The sequence below is a fragment of the Cryptomeria japonica genome, unplaced genomic scaffold, assembly GCF_030272615.1.
Source record: "Cryptomeria japonica unplaced genomic scaffold, Sugi_1.0 HiC_scaffold_287, whole genome shotgun sequence".
Taxonomy (NCBI): Eukaryota; Viridiplantae; Streptophyta; class Pinopsida; order Cupressales; family Cupressaceae; genus Cryptomeria; species Cryptomeria japonica.
In genome coordinates, this window is record NW_026729109.1 from 123,817 (window position 1) to 136,563 (window position 12,747).

At 31.6% G+C, this 12,747-nt stretch overlaps 1 pseudogene; it reads left to right on the forward strand.

Annotated features, from left to right (window-relative positions):
* The first annotated feature begins 270 nt into the window (after positions 1-270).
* Positions 271-12,747, forward strand: part of LOC131870096 (ATPase family AAA domain-containing protein At1g05910-like) — a 38,155-nt pseudogene continuing 25,678 nt past the window's right edge.

The window sequence follows — 12,747 nt, forward strand, 5'->3', positions numbered from 1 at the left end:
TTCTATGCCTTTGGGATTTCCTGTGGTATATTTGAAATCATTTTGTTTTTATTGCTAGAGCTTCCTAAAATGACTACATATCTGATTTTGTTTGTTTCACTGAGCTTCTTAGGCCCACGATCATCTAAGAGTTGTTCTACTAGCTATACTATAATAATTGCCATCAAACCTTTCGTTATTACTTCTTGCAACCTCCTTTGTTCCGTCTGATGAATTGGATGGAGAAGCTACATCCTTGTTTGGTCATCGCTATATGTACATATCAACGACATGATTGTTTTAGTTTTGGTATTTTCCCTGCTTACTTTGTTCAAGATTATGCTTAGGCATGTGAATCCATTATGTATATCAATATTCAGAAGACTAGGAATACTCAAAGGAGGAAGATGATAGAAATGAAGGGGAGGCTGGGGTTGGAGGAGAGGAAGATGAAGAAGATTAAGTTGAGGAAAAGGGTGAGCAAGGTAAAGAACAAGAAGGAAGGAGATGAAATTCTCTGCTAAATCGCACTGATGTGAGGAGGTTTTCTTCTAAAAAAGAAGAAAAGCAACGATTGCAGTCTCCACCACATAAAGGAATGAGAATAAAAAGTGCACATGACGCGAGATGAGGTGTCTCAATGAAGTGGACAGAGGCATTAATGAAATACAATGTATGTTACGCAAGTGTACTGCTGTACATAAACCAAACATATATTTTTATTGCTTGCAGAAATGGGTTACATCGCCTCTATTTATAGAGGTCTGTAGAGAATGATCTAGAATTACTTTCATAGGATCTTTCTATATTTTTCATTCTTCTTCGTTGGTCATGCCTTCTGGACTCTTCTATCATTGCTTAGACTTATCTTTTTATCGATTTTTCTAGACTAAGAATTAATTGTAAGTTGATGGTGGTAACTGGTAGAAATTACTAGACTATTCTAACACTCCCCCCTAATTTCTACTAATATTCAACTTTTCTCTTAAATATTCAAATTTTTCTTGTGCTAATGCCTTTGTGAATATGTCTACCAATTGTTCTTCAAATCTACAATACTTCAAATATATTTCTCCATTATTAACCAATTCTCAAATGAAGTGGTAACTCGTGTCAATGTGCTTGCTTCTTTTGTGAAAGACATGATTTTTTGATAGTGCAATTGCTGACTTATTATCACAGTAGATTGTTGTTGACTCTTTTTGATCATGCTTTAAGTCCATCAAGATCCTTCACATCCATACTGCTTGACATGCCGCTGATGTTCTTGCTACATATTCTGCTTCTGCGGATAAAATAGTCACTATAGGGTGTTTCTTTGATGCCCATGCAACAACTCCTATTCCAAGATGAAATTCATAACCTGAAGTACTCTTTTGATCATCAATTCTCCCTGCAAAATTGCTATTTGTATATCCTGTCAATTCAAAACTATTTGTTTTGGAGTACAATATCCCATAGTCTATTGTCCCTGCGATATACCTCAATATTTTCTTTCCAACTTGCCAATGCAAATTCTTAGGTGTATCCATAAATCTAGATATCAAACTGACTCCATACATAATATCTAGCCTAGTTGTAGTGAGATACATCAAGCTTCCAACAAGTCTTCTAAATATGGTTGAATCAATTTTGCACTCTTTATCTTCTTTGCTAAGCTTTGTCCCTGTTGCTATAGGAGTAGATGCTGGTTTGCAATTTATCATTCTACACTTCTTCAATACATCCTTTGCATATTTTGTGTGAAAAATGAGAATCCCTTTATTATTTTGCATAACTTCAATTCCAAGAAAATATCTTATTAATCCCAAATCCGTCATCTCAAATTTCTTTTTCATTTCTATTTTAAACTCATCAGTAGATAAACTTCTAGTAAAGATCAAATCATCAATGTATTAAAAAACAATTAGAATATGACCTAGTTTGTTTTCATTCATGTATAGTGTAGGCTCACTGTTTTGGATGACTACTTTAATGTTATTCTCTTTTTTGATGAAAATTTTGGGAACTTGAATTGACTTGATTCATCTTTAATTTTGTTTTGCGAAAATATTTCTTTTTCAATCTTGTTGATGTTAAACTAAGGCAATACATTCATATTTTGAATAGTAAAAGATGAGAGGTAGCTTCCATTTCCATACGTATTGATAGGTTTCTAGTCTCGTTGAATAGATTGGAGAAAATTTGATAATTATTTTTTAAACTCAGTGAGACGGCTATGATCATCTTCCCAAGAAACTACCTTCTAATTTTCACATCTACCGCATGGAGATTCTCATATCCTACATTGAAATATTAATTATACGAATATGCAATTATATGAAAGAAAAAATTGCACTATAAAACATTAAATTATGCAAATCCATTTGATAATGGTTTGGTCATCTTGAGATAGAGGGGAGAGGATAGTTATGTTGTTTTTCATACTTTTGTTGCACTTCATATTTTGTCACACTAGTAAGGTTTTAATTAATTTAGTATTTGATTTAGTGGTATTATAGAGTTTAAAGTTCAATATTTATTTTCATTTAAAAAATATTATTGGTCAAAATTGATAACTTTGTCAAAAAAAGCTTAGTTTCTTAATTTTATATAAATGGAGCATTAACAATATTGCAAAAATGAAGAAGTAATCAAATTATCAATAAATATTTTGTGGTTTATTAAATCAAGTAAAAATTATACTTATTTTTCATATAAGATTATGTTTTTTTATAGAGAAATAGACTATGGTTGTTAAACAAATTAGACTACTCTCTCCCCTCAACTTTGTGATAGGACATCTAAATTCAACCATAGCCAGAACTCTAAACTTGACAATGATGATGCCTTCCTTGATATTATTGTTGCGGATCCGCTTATTAGAAACATGACCTCTAATGAGGCTCATGACCTGGCCATCGTCGTATATGAGAAGTATAGAATGACCCTCTATGATGATATCACTAAAGATCATCCACTAGAATCAAACCTAGAAACTAGGTCTACATCTAGCAATTTGGTCACTGGAGAAAATCCTAGGTCATGATCAAGTTATGGAATCTAAAACTGAAGATTATGAGATTTGTATACCTACCAGAAATGTTCTTTTTACTAAGTTTAAACTAAAGAGGGGAAGACCTAAAGGAAAACAGTCTCCCTTACCTAAGAAAAAAGATAATAAGAAGGACCTTCCTAAATGTTTTGACAGGTTTACAGCTGCTAAGGACATCATTGCCTAAGGTTTCCCATGAAATTGAACTGCATCTCTTAGATAGTGGTTCCTCCCAATGCAATAGGGTGGTGTGGACCATTCTTAATCTTCATGATACTAAGGTTGGTGTTTGTTCCTTTTATGCATTCAATGATTACAAAGAAAGAATGTAATTGTGGAAATGGTTGTGTACCCTCCTAGATGTTTCCTAGATTGTTGGGGTGACTTTGACATGATTGAGCACCTAGAGGATAAACTAGGAGGCCTAAACCTAGAGTAGATGTGTGGGGAGAAGCTTTACTGGGCCAGGATGAAGGATAAAATAGGAGTATTTTATCCTCTTGAAGGATTGAAGAATTATTATGGATCAATATGGTATATGTGGTGCAATTTCCAATGAGGGAGGATAATAATTTATTGTAGGTTGGATAGGTTTTATGCTAATAAAGATCTTTTCTCTTTCAAGCAAAGGGAAGATGGAATCATAGCAAAAGTATCCCCATTTTACCCTCTCGGATCATCATCTAATTTCAACATAGATTGCATTGAATTTTAATATGATCCCTCACCCTTAGAGGGAGGAGAATTTTAATATACACCTCATTTTTTTAAATATATAAATTTATTTTACTTTTGTGGTTGCAAGATCAGAATGGCAGCTATCTGTGATTTTTCTAACAAGGCGATATATGAGCATAAAGATGTGAGGGGCGCTCATCTTCATCTTCATCTTGCTCGTGCTCACTTTTCCTGCATCAGTGCTCTCTTCGATTTTATATTAAGATAACATATCTCAAAGAGTTTTTGCCATTTGATAAATATCCTCAATAAAACCTTTTGCCATTTGACAAATTCTGGATCTCTTATTTTCTCTGAACAGAATTTTATCGGGATTGAAGTTAATAAGGGGTAATTTAGAAAGTGCCAGTTATCATTTACAGATGTTTGCTTGCTATCAATGACCATTTTTAAAAGCTTTCAAAGGATAATGGCTTTTTTGCATTTTTAAGCGACATATATTCTTTGAACTAGAATTTTGAAAATTATTGTTAGTAGCACTTTTGATTGCTGTAAATTCTGCTAGAAAGAGAATAACTCTGTTAAACGAGACTAGACCATACACAGAAACTGCTACACCAATCAGATATTGTTTATAAATATACAATAACAATAAACAAGTGAATTAAAATATGAAATTGAGATTATTTTGTATAAATCACATTATTTGTTACAATATGGAATATCTCTTTTCACTTTCGTATTAGTATAATATATATAAGAGGTGACTAGCTCTTACATTTATGATCATTAAATATACATTTACCTTGGTCATTCATGTATTTATATTAGGCATGGTTAATTTAAAATGGATTAAAATATTTTACTTTTAAGTAAATATAATTCATAGTATTAAATGGTATAATTATAACTAGATTTGTTGGTATATACACAAATAAAACAAAAGTAATAGATTCAAAACCTATCTTAGTTACATAACAATTATCTAAAAATTACACTATTTATTTGGATTTATATATTATAATTATCATAATGAATAAAACCAAACTCCCTTACCTTGCCCAACAATGAAAAGATATAAGAAGCTATAATATTAAAATGTTTATATGAATATTTTAAACTTATTTTGGTGCACCTTAATATAAATAGATTTTAATTGTAATGTATTGGGGTGGTATCACATTAATAGTGTGTTTCCTTACTTAATATCTTTTTTTTTTTCTTAATGATTCTTTTCTACACTTACAAAATATGTGTTTAGGGTATTGAGAATGAAAAATTCATTAGAATCTTCGGTTGCTGAACCGTGTGAGATGTTGAAGTCAAAAAATTGTGATACTTTAATGAGCACACAAAATGTGTTTATCTCCATATGCTTGTATACTTATGTATTTGTCACAATGAAAGATTAATATTTGGGAGTCAATATAATAGAAATTGACATTAGAAACAATGTAGAACACTAACCATGTGAGATGTAGAAGTCAAAGGATTGTGATACTTTGATGAGCACACAAAAAGTGTTTATCTTGGTATGCTTGCAAAGTTATACATTATCTACATTGAAGGATTAATATTCAGGAGTGACTCATCCACATCTTGACCTCTCATCCACATCTTGACCTCTTAGAGTTGAGTTTTAATGAGATGGTTGAGAATATGTAGATTTCATGTGATTATCTCATTTTATATTGTTATGACTTATTTTCTATGTGAATGATATTTATCTCAATAATCTCATTTATATTTAATGATCTATTATTTGAGGGTTATCTTACTTGAGCTCATAGTGATCAATAAGTCATTTTGAATTTGTATCATTTTTGGGGTCTTTGCCTTTCAATAAATAGAAGGATATTTTGTAGTTGATTTATCATGATCAATTTTAATTTTTTCTTCCTAATTCATGTTAGGAATGTGATTTTGTTTTGTTCATGGGTTGGCATGATTTATTTTTTTTGTGGTATTATGAGGATTGTCCTCAAACTTTGCAATTTTGAAGTTATTAATAGATATGATCATTTTGAAATCTCAACATTTTAATATGATGTTAAGATTTTTAAATAAGCACATCTCTTCAATTTCTTGTGTGAGTCAAAGATTAGAGACCATACTATGACTTATAGAATCACCTTCTACATAAACCAAGGCCCTCCTTTAAACACATTATCTTTCTCAAATTCCAACTAAAAGACTATATATAAAAAACTCATACCAAGAAAATCACCTCCAAATTCACACCCATCCATTTTTGCTCTATCCATGTATTAGATTATATTCCATAGATACCATATACATACAATTTAGCAATAATAGCTTTCTTCTAAGATTAGAGTCAACCAATTCTTATGAAATACATATGTTAGTGATCTCATCTAAGATTTCCACATTAACATTACCAACTGTTTTCCACATTAACTTTTTATCCCCTTTAATTTACCATAAAGATGGCTTCCCCATTTCAATTGTTTTCTACCTCTCCAACCCATTCAAGTGTAAAACTAGTTTTGTTCTTTTTTCTCCATGTACGAGGAGAATTAATATAATATATACAATAATATTATAAAAAATATATAATCTTCTAAATGCGATAATTCTCAAGTAAATAAAATAATCTAAACACTTATATATATATATATATATATATATATATACTTTAATAAAAAAATGACAATTCTTAAGATTTTAAAGTAAAATATTTTTTAAATTAGAATATATAAAATTATATATTAATCATATATATTTTAAACATTTTTATACTCTTAATATTAATTAAGATTTTAAAGTACAATATTTTTAAATTAGAATATATAAAATTATATATTAATCATATATATTTTAAACAATTTTATAATATTAATATTAAATTAATAATAATAAGAAGCACCTACCTTCCTGTAGATTTATAAAGGAATAAATATTATTAGATTAACAATGAAAATTAATTGAATTCAATAATAGTAGAGGCTGTGCAGGTATTCAGTAATTAATGTAAGAAACTGGCTTCTTTCCTGCCTTTTTCGTGAACTAATATAGAGGGTTAGAAGTTATGTCTTAACAAAAACAAGAAAAAACAGGAAAAAAGGTCGCTATCTGCAGTGGTTTGTTTTGTATGAGCTATGGATTGAAAAGCATCAACCTCCCCTTCGACCGCAAAATGCAATGGGGAGTCACGAAAATAAAAACATAAGAAGAAGAAGAATTCGCAAAAGAGAGTCCTGCACTGGAGGCAAATTCTCAAGCTTAAGAAAAGGTGCCTTGTATCAGCATCCCGCTTCGCGGAAATGTGGCAGCAATGCAGCTTATTGAAGTGTAAGTAAGTCAATCTCTTACAATGCGTCAATCTTTTACAAGTGACGTGCAGAGAAATAATTGGTTTTGTTCCTGAGATAGTGTTTCACTGCTTGTGTGCAATGTTTTAGTCTGCCCCGGTTTGCCACCATATTTCTCCTCGTATTTTTATGGTAATTGTATATATTTTTTAATGTATGCGAAAATGCATGTGGTTTAGAATGAAAAAAGTCTCTTTTGCGAGAGGATGTTTCCTTGTTTCATAAGCTTTTTTCTATTTGTATAGGTTTATGATTTATCACTCTTATGTATTTGGAACTCAGATTTAGATGTTGTTATAGTGTATGCAAAAACCCTTTCTATTTTTTTTTAATACCAAGAGGATGTATAATTCTGCCTGTATCCAATTTTCAATTTGCTTGGGTTTATTACTGGGGACCTAAACCCACAAGAATTGAACACTTGCCTTCTGGTGATTGCTCCAACTTGTACTCTATAGATCAGTTGATGGTTTTAATTTTTGCAATGGCTTAGGTTTTGTTATGGAATATAACTAAGGTCTTATTTATGAATTTGGAGGGCGTGGGGTTGTATAGTTCAAAGCAGCATAAGGTAAATTTAAAAAAAAATCATTTAGTGGATTTCTTGCATTAGTGTACTCTCATACATCAAAATGGTGTCTTGATTGGTGGTGACCTTAAAAAACTGATATCTTGTTTGGTGGTGATCTAGTATAGGAGTTGTCTTCCTAATTTTCTATTTAGATGTCTGAAGTTATCTGATTGTCCATGACCTTGAAGTTTGCAAGATATATAGCATATTTTCAGCTTTACATAGGGTAGAATATTCTTGTCTTAACAACTTTAGTTGATATCATAGTTAATAAACACTTATTGTAAAGACATGTCAATATTGTTGCCACCAATGTAGTTTTGTAGCCAAATGAAGAAATAAATCATATAAATGTAAACTAAATTCTTTGTTAGTGCTGGAAATTATTACAATTTCTTGGATTATATATCTACAGGTGTATTTGCCCCCAATGTCCCTGGATAGTGGTTCTGGATGAAAGATATTGGTGAGGCAATTCTTATGTAATGAAGGGAATGTGCTCCTTAACATCCAAGGTCAAACTATGGAATAATGAAGAAGAATGAAGAAAAATATCTTCATTCTTCTTCATTACTGAATTTATATTCTCCTTACTCGATCATAAACCACGAGCTGAGATATTAAAGATCCATGCAAGAAAGTGAAAGAATCCTTTATTAGTGGAATTGAGAATGGAATTAGCAGCAACTTGTGTGGGGTATTATGGTGCTGATTTAAAAGCTTTGTGCACATAAGCTGCAGTTAATGCTTTGCGTGAGAAATATCCTCAAGTATACACTAGTGATGATAAGTTTGTCATAGATTTAGATTCTATGAAAGTAGAGAAGAATGAATATGATAGAATTATAGGCATGTATATGCTACAATAATGTTGGCAACACTTAATGATCTTTGCAAGTTATATAAAAGTTTCCATTTATAATATATGATAAGGTATTTGTTTATTAATCTATTTGGAATGTAGAGATATGGATTGCAAAATGGGAAGGCCAATCAGCCTTTCGAGTTCACGAGAGGTGAAGATGGTTTTCAGCGGTTCCCTCCACAAGTTGTAGTTCATTGAAGTTAATGAATTATAGCAGTTGTTTGATATGTGCTTTATATATTCTGTTACCACTCTTAGATTCTATGCCTAGCAACTTACTCAAGTGTAGTAATGAAGCTCTATTATTTGCTTATGTAAGTTTTAAACTGAGTCTAATTTCTTGTTAGTTTTGAATGGTTCCTTCTACAAGTTGTAGTTCATTGAAGTTAATGAATTACATCAGTTGCCTGATATGTGCTTTATATTTTTTGTTACTAGACTTAGATTCTATGCTCAGCAACTTAGTCAAGTTTAGTACTAAAGCTCTATAACTTTCTTATGTAAGTTTTAAATTGAGTCTAATTTCTTCTTAGTTTTAGTATGCTAGTGTTCTTCAACATTTTACTTGGTAGAGATGAATATGTATGCTGATTTAAATGATAAATCATTTTTACTTATAAAAATTTATTCCCTTCTCATTGATCTGTGCTTTTTGAGTCTTAGATACTTGAGACTTTTGTTTATTACAATACATCCTTCATTATATGCTTTGTTATGTAGATCATTGTGGATTTCTCATTTTTCTTGTAAAAACCTCTATATTATTTTGATTTCTTTTTTCAGGTGCATAAAATTATTGGTCCTTTGAATCAGACAGAGAACATGAACATGCAGGTAACTCGTAGATTTCTCAGCTGCTCTTGTCAAATATGTAGGCATCTTTCATGATTAAATTTGTATGCTGAAGTTGGTTATATTGGCAGTCACATACATCTACTCCACGTTGTTCTACAAGAAAGAGGACAAATTCTATCAATTTAGAGGATTATGAAACAGATAGCATAGACACAGAGAATGCAGATCTGATTGTGGGAAGAAAATATTAGTATTTATGGTAGCACGCACATGCACAGACATGCACAGGCACATGGATGCACACCTGCACATGTGCACACATGCACACTATGCTCGCGTGCACACACACACACACACACACACATGCATACATGCACATGCACATGTACACACATGCATGCACTATGCAAGAATATCCGGCGGTATAAGGGCACTCCTGCATCACCCAAAATTTTTTTGTTTTGTTTAGTTTTATTTTAATTTTTTTGCAATTCTGGATTCCCATTTGGATGAATAAGTGATTCCAACTTTCAGAATTGACAAGTTGGTTTTTCTAGCTGACTACCCAAGATAGAAGGCTTTTATTTGAAGGTGGATGGAGACCAAAATTTGCAAGAAGATTAAGGAAGGAAAAATAAGCACATTGGCAAAAGAATCAGGTCAAAGCATGGTTTGGAATTTATTAAACTTTTAGTTTCTCGAAATAAATTGAAAAAAAAATATTTTGAGTGAGATTTGAGGCGTTAAACGGTTTCAAACAGGCCTGAAAATGGCGAGAATTAGAAATGAAGATTCTTCACAAATTCTTCGCTCATAGAGATTTTTGATGCTTCAAACGGTTCGTCAGTCTGATTCTCGCATCAAAAGTTATGGCTGCCAAAAGATGGACAATTTTTCAGAAAGTTTCAATTTTTGAATTTGGCTATATTTTTATATTTCCAATTTCATGTTTTGGCATTTGTGTGCCAATTCGTAATTTGTAAATTGTAATTTTGGCTCCAAGCTGGATAAGGCTATTTAGGACTCATTGAGGAAACCTGTGAGTTTAGTTTTGGGATGTGAGTGTTTGGAGTTGAGTTTTTGGGAGTTAGTTTTTGGGTTGGAAATTATTTTGTAAGGTTTTTCAAAAAACTCTCTAAGTTATAATGTGTTGCATCCTGCGAGGATTTATTCTAGATTGTAATTACATGTATTGCATATAGTTTTGTTTCAGATAATAATAACATAATCTTATGTGTTTTATTGTAATTTGTTGTGTTTTTCTATTTCTCAGGTTGTACCCTCATCACGCACGCACACGCGCACACACACATGCACACACATGCACACGAACACGCAAACACATGCGCACATGCACATGAACACACATACACAAGCACACACACATCCACAAGCACACGCATATGCACACGCATACACACACATACACATACCCATCAACACTCTGAAATTAAAAAAACACAGACAACGTCAATACTCTAAAATTAAACTCCACATTATTACACTAATAATCTTACCATTGCAAAACTTCCCATGATGCTAATTTGTCATTCATGTGACCATGTACATCATTATCGATGCTTCACATTAAAGTCTTGGCCGTAATATTTAATCCATTGAGTGCAAAACCTCATGAATTCTCTTGAAGCTAAAACATCAGAACTTAGTATTAGCATAGCAACTGCACAATTTTAACCCATGTTTCCAACACTAAAATTATATTACCCTAATTGACTTTGAATTCTTGTGGAATGAGATCTGAGTCGTTCTTTTAAAGATGGAACTATGGCTAGTGGTGGCAACAACATTATGCCCTAAGTTTCTTTTCTCCTACGCTATAAACTCTCTCATTTTCAAACACATATCACAAAGAATTCAAATACTCTTAAACTGATCTGAAGTATTTGTTTTAAACAAAATCAACGGCTAGGAAGGACGAGAGGTGAACCTTTAAGCCTATTCACAGTACTAGTTCTATACACCCAATCGAGCGAATCAACGGCTATCAGAAGGCATAGCAAGTTACCTCTAAAATTTCGTATCAAAATTTATTTATTCGATTACTCTGATACAAAAGTCCATTTTCCACTCCGAATACAATTGCAGTCTTGAAAGTAAATGTTTATTATTTGAAGAAATTCTATTTCGGTTTGAAAATATTAAAGTCTTAGGGATAATTTTCTCACTAATTTTTTACTCTTATTTAATCATTGTTTATTTATGTTATTACCATCAATATTTTAAAACTATCTTCATTTGTTTAGAAGTAAAACTGGAGGGTTGCAAAATAGCATAGCTCAATTTCTGATAGTTTACAGATATAAATGGGAGTTCATACAACATAATACATTCCATTGGATGAACCTAGCAAATCATTGCATGCATATTCCAGAATGATGCAACACACATTATCTCTTTATGAAATAACTTGTAAACTATTTCCTTATATTCTTTTATAAAAAGAGAATTGTCTAAAGATAGGTAATTTGTCCATTGTTTTAAACTGTTAGATAAAATATATCCCATCAATATATTGTATCTAACTAAAGAGTCAGTAAATGTAATCCTGGCTAATCCTTTCTTTTCAATAGAGAAAGAAATAATGCAAAGAGGCACTTTTAGTTACATTTCTTCTTTCTGCTTTCTTGTTAAATAATACAGAAAAGAAATTGAATATATTTCGGACTTCATGATTAGCTCAAAATAGCATTTATGGACTATAGAATTTTCATATTAACTAAACCAACATACTACAAAAGCCTCTAATAACAAGATTTTACAGTTATCCATATTCAAGATAAATATCATTCATATAAATAAAAAGTCATACCAATATAAAATTTGATAATCATGTGAACTTTATAGATGTTCTTATGCCTGATTGAAACTCAATTGAAAGAGATCAAGATAATGATGACATTGGCATAACAAAATAAAACACCGCGACAGAATGCTTGCCAATGAAAGCTAGAAATAAAATAAGATATAAACTATCTTAAGGGAAAGAATGTTTTGATGTTATAACAACTAATCTGCCATGTTTCTAATTTAGAGAGGGACAAGTAATGAAAGTCATTTAAAAGAAAACTGGATTGGTTTTATTATTGATTAAGCTACTATCACATCCAATTCGTAAAACCATTTTCATACTGTTGTTGGTATGACACATATCATATAAAAGAGAATTATAGGGCAAAATAAATGCATCACATGTCATATATCAAATTGATTTACTTATGTACAACGTTTGTGGTTATCTGATGACCCATTTTATTTATAATGGGGATCATAGTTTGAAGAAAGTTCATGGAATCAATGCTTTGTGGGATGGCTAGCAACTAAGGCAATCCCACAAAGTCCTGATGATTTTTCTCTTTTCATCTTCATATATGCACACCCGCCCACTCCTCAAATTTGTGGATCATCGTTTCTTTAGAACAGAAATCTGCGCGGCTGTACCCTAGGTCAACCGCTTCCTCCATTCAGAAAGCCG